The sequence below is a fragment of the Gossypium arboreum genome, chromosome 8 (assembly GCF_025698485.1).
Source record: "Gossypium arboreum isolate Shixiya-1 chromosome 8, ASM2569848v2, whole genome shotgun sequence".
NCBI classification, from domain to species: Eukaryota; Viridiplantae; Streptophyta; class Magnoliopsida; order Malvales; family Malvaceae; genus Gossypium; species Gossypium arboreum.
Genome location: NC_069077.1, coordinates 138,181,405 through 138,186,570, shown reverse-complemented (window position 1 = coordinate 138,186,570; position 5,166 = coordinate 138,181,405). Strand labels below are relative to the sequence as shown.

The 5,166-nt window shown below is 33.5% G+C and overlaps 1 long non-coding RNA gene across 2 annotated transcripts; it reads left to right on the top strand.

The window, feature by feature from the left end:
• The first annotated feature begins 3,871 nt into the window (after positions 1-3,871).
• Positions 3,872-4,596, top strand: LOC128296279 (uncharacterized). Of its 2 annotated transcripts, none has more exons than XR_008286834.1 (2): positions 3,872-3,993; positions 4,219-4,596. It is a non-coding gene; the product is annotated as an uncharacterized LOC128296279 (long non-coding RNA). The 2 variants fall into 2 exon arrangements; XR_008286833.1 differs by having other exon boundaries at positions 3,880-4,129.
• Positions 4,597-5,166: the final 570 nt, after the last annotated feature.

Here is a 5,166-nt window from a genome sequence, read left to right as displayed (position 1 = left end):
ACTGACTTCTTACCTTATTCTAGCAAAATTTAAAAAAATAAATAATGTAACGCCCCAATTTTCGGGAATCCTGTGAATGTTGGCATAGGTTTAATTATATTAGTGGGCCTCTAGAAGGCCCAAGCTTAAGATAGAACCCGTAATTTTAGTTAATTTTGTTCCATAAGAAAAAGGAGTGAAATTATGAAATAGGACCTATGTGAAAATGTTTGAAAATGCTATAGGCTAAATTGAAGTGGCCAAATAAATAGGAGTGCAAAATAGGAGGATTTGCATGACAAACCTCCCATTTTACATGAAGTGGCCAACCATCATGTTTTTGTAGACAAAATGTACACTTGATATCCGTAATTTATGGTACAAATTGATACAAATTGATAATAGGTTAGGTAAATGTTTCATGATAATAGGTTAGGTAAATGTTCCATGATAATAGGTTAGGTAAATGTTCCATGATAATGGGTTAGGTAAATGTTTCATGATAATGGGTTAGGTAAATGTTTCATGATAAGAATTTCATGTCTTTTGTATTAAAGAATTAAATGGATGAAATATGAAGTTTTATTAAAAGAAAAAGGGGTGAAAAGAACAAAGTTTTGTCCATCTTTGTTCATCATAGCTGAAAGTTAGAGAAGAGAAAGGAGAGGAGAAAGCTATTGAGTATTCGGTCATTAGGAGGAGGAAAATTGAAGGTAAGTTCTTGGTACCTTGCTTCTATTTTGAGGTTCATGAGTTCTTCTTGATTCTACCTTAACTCTTGAAGTATATTTTGATTTTTGGTTGTGTTGTGAGCATTTGGTCATGAATTAAAATGAAAGAAATGGTTGTTGTTTCATGTTCTTTTGATGAAAAATGGAAGATATGTGAAGTTGAGCCAAACAAATGAGCATGCATGTGCCTTAGATGCTAAAGGAAAAATCGGCTAACATGTTGTGCTTTAAAATGATGAAATGGAGATTATGCTTAAGTAAAAATCATAGATATGTAATGATTGATTGGTGATATACATGTTTAAATAACATGCATGCAAGATAGGTGTTTGAAAGAGTGATTTGGTAATAAATCTGCTTGGGACAGCAGCAGTAATGTGACTTTGGAAAATCACCATAAATTGTGGGAGATGAATTAGAAGCTTAATAAATTATGTAATTAAAGCTTAATGAGTCTAGTTTCAAATGGAATAAACGAGAACATATTTTGAATTCTGTACAATGAGAAATTTGATTCGTAATGAAGTGTGGTCAGATTAGTCAAACAGTGAAACATGGGAAACTTTGAGAAAAATCTGGTATTGATTGGCTAAACCAAAATTCTGAAAATTTTATGGATAGAAGATATATGAGTCTATTTTCAAGGAAAATTAACGGAACTTGATTTGGAGTTTCATAGCTGTAGTTATAAATAATTTAGTGACTGTTGCTCAGGAAGACAGCTTGCAGTGAAATTATGATTATGTGGTAAACATTGACAAAAATTTGTTAATGAGTTGCTTATTGTTTTCTTATAAGCTTACTATGATCTGTAGGTGTGGTTGGCCGAATATTGTAAGGGGTTAATCGTAGTTCGTATTTGAACAGTTAGATTAATGTGTTAGTAATCCAATTGTAGGCAGTTCGTGTGTGGATCTCACGAAGATATCGTTGCAAACAGGTGTGTAACTAACACCCTCTTTCTTAGTCTAGATCGGCAAAAGCCGAAAAGCCAAAATGTCGAAAATCGGTATTTTGTAGATTTGCGAGTGTGCAAATGCCTGTGAGGTAAATCGATTAATGTTTTTGGTAAGCTGCAATGTTTGGACTGCAAAGTGCATGATTTACGTGCCTCGATATTTTTGGGCTTAATGGGCCAAAATTGGAATGATAGATAAACTGCCCAATTCGGTAAGAACCCTCGGTAGTGATTCTGTTAGTACGTAAAAAGTAGGAATATGCATGAAAACCCTAAAATAAATAAATTCTTGAAATACCTTTAAAAGTGGAAAATTTACAGTTTACCCCTAGGAGATAAATTATCGAAATACCCTAGGGTTAAATTGACCTAAATGCATGTTTGATCGTTGTTATTTATGCATGCCATGTTGTTATTATCGATGCATGGACCGGGATATTGACGGAGGAAGTACTAAAAGTGGCTTGTCCACGATTGGAGGCTTTGCCTCAATTTATCGATAATCGAGCGTTAAAGGTTTACAATGTGGAGTGTTAAATTTGGGTGGGTTGAGCTATTCCCCACATGGAGTGTATGGCTGGTACGGGTGGAGTGTAGTGGTTGGTGGGTTGAGTAGTCTCCCCAAATGGGCTTGCATATGTTTCTTGATGTTGCATGTATTTTGAAATGGGCCTATGGGCCATACTTTATTATCTGAATAAGGGCTAAGGCCCGGTTTATTGTGTCTCAAAAAGGGCTCGCCCAAGACCACTATTACCCAAATGGGCTTGCATATGTTTCTTGATGTTGCATGTATTTTGAAATGGGCCTATGGGCCATGTCATTATCTGAATAAGGGGCTAAGGCCCGTTTATTGTAATCTGAAAATGGCTCGCCCAAGATCATTTATTACTGAATGGGCTTAGGCCCAATAGGCTTGAGTGACTTGGGCTTTGAATGGGTTTTCCTTACACTGAGTTTCCCCAAACTCACCCTTTTATTTTCATCCACGCAGAAATCCCCAACCATAGTGGGCTTGGAGTCGTGAGGGAATTGAGTGGCCACCAGCTCGAAAGTTTGATTTTCTTCCGTGAACTGGACATCCTTTTATTTACGTTTGAAGTTTTGGGTTTTAAATGTAATAAGGCCGCTTAATTATTTTTAATGGTTTTAATATGTATTACTAAGATAGGTATTACTTATTTTAACTGTTGAAATTGGATAGCTTTAGGCGCGTTTTCAAAAACAACAATTGATTTCAAAATAACTCGACAACAAGCAAAGCTTCCGCAATGAAAGTATTTTCCAAAATTAATCACTTTTCCTAAAATGACTTAATCAAATCGGTTTCCTAGAAATATCCATGACGTTAAGGTGTGGCAATGGCGGTATGCATGTCTAGGATTGGATCCGAAGGAGCTTGGTATTAGCAATCCGATGGACTCACCACCTCTTTTCTAGTTTCCTACCGGTGCATGACTTCCATTCACTTTAACCTATAATGAAATTAATCTTTTGAACATCAAGTACGATTTTCTGGACTTAGAATGGAAATTTTTTTTTTACGTTTTTTATGTGGCATGCCGGATCCGGCCATAACTTCTGGGTTGGGTTTGAGGTGCTACAAATAATATAAAATATAAAAACAAAAAATGATCTAATTAGAGAATAGGAACTAAATCCACAACTAACACATAGAACGAGACTAATAGCGTAATTTAATCTAACAAATTTAACTGCTATTGTATATGCAAGTACTAGAATTTCACATTAAAAAGTAGAGTAATTAAAATTGATTAGATAAAATTAAAAGGACTAAATCCACAACTTATGTATAGTACAAAGATTAATAATAAAATTTCTACCGTATGAATTAGGGTTTATTTTTTGAGTTTACAAGCACAATTACTAAGGTGTAGATAAAATAATAGCCAATTATTTGCAATTTTTATTACCTATAAATTATTGTATAAAAATATTATTTTCAATTAATTATCAAAATAGAAAATGATAATATATGGTAACTATATCTTAAATTAGTTGTGCTATTATTATATTGCCATAAGTGACCTATAAAACATATTGCAAAATCTTCTATATGATTTTTCTCTTGCTACAAAATTGGCAAGTATATCTTCACCTACCAAGTCATAACTTTAATGCAAATTAGGTTAAAAAAATTCCAAGAAATTCAGCTATAAATGGCCAAATGCATGTCATTTTTTGTATATCATCAACTTGTTATCATACGACTAACTCTTTGTTTCATCTCTTAATAGCTTTCATTTTAAACTATGGCTTCTTTCGGCATGGTTTCTCTTTTTGCAGTTTTGCTTGTCGCTTTTTGTTAGCATCTAAAATATTTATCCGGTTCAAAATTTAATTATTACATACATATATATACATGTAAATTTTTTTTAGTATAAAAGAGATTGCAGTCTTAAAATAAAGGAGTGTTTGCAATCATTGCGATTCAAATCATGTGTGTCTTAAACTCATTATATATAATAGCTAATATAAAATAACTAACAAAATGTTTAAATGATGAAAAAATTGTTGTTTAATTTGCAGGTGTATCAAACTCAGAAGCATGCAATCGTGACATAGATTGTTTGGGCCAGTGTAAACATGGTGGCTTTTGTGACTTGATAACTAAAAAATATAGTTCCTTACCAGTGTCGGAGCAGCTACCATCTAACATTGCAGCAATGGTGGATGCTATGTAGCAATGATTGAAACTGCAAAGGATTGCCCACCAGCTTGTTAAGCCCATAACATTCAAGGTGGAATTTGTGTCTACAAGTGTTGTGCCTGAGAAAAATAATTTTTTTTTCAAAAAACTCTAAATTTAAGCCTTTCAACAATGTCATATATTATAAGATAAATTTTGTATCCAAAAAATTGGCAAATAAAATATTAGTGAATAAAAAGGTTGTTAAAGAGAATTAATTTACTTTTGTTATATAACATTCAAGTATCGTAATTTCATATCTTTTCAATTGAACTTGCATGGTTCTAATTTCCGTTCCATCGAATTTATAAGCTATTCATATACTATGGTTGAGGACGTGGTAACCCAGGCAATACTAAGGGTTATGGAACATGTTGTCAGTGCCCAAAAAGGGAAACTCAGTCGTCGCTTCATAGGTTCATACCAAATCCTCAAAAGAGTTGGCCATGTGGCTTATCAACTCAAATTACCACCTAAACTAGATCGTATCCATGATGTCTTCCATGTTTCCATGCTAAAATGTTACCATTCTGACCTATTTCATATTGTGCCCATTGAAGCAGTCGAGGTAAGACTTGATTTGTCCTTTGAAGAAGAACACGTTAGAATTATTTAAAAAGATGTGAAAGTTTTTATAAGGAAACAAATTCCATTAGTAAAAGTGTTGTGGCAAAACCATGGTGTTGAGGACGTTACAAGGGAAATGGAAGATTCACTCCGTCAACAATATCCCCACTTATTCGAAATAGGTAAAATTTCTAGGATAAAATTTCTCTAAGGAGGGGAGA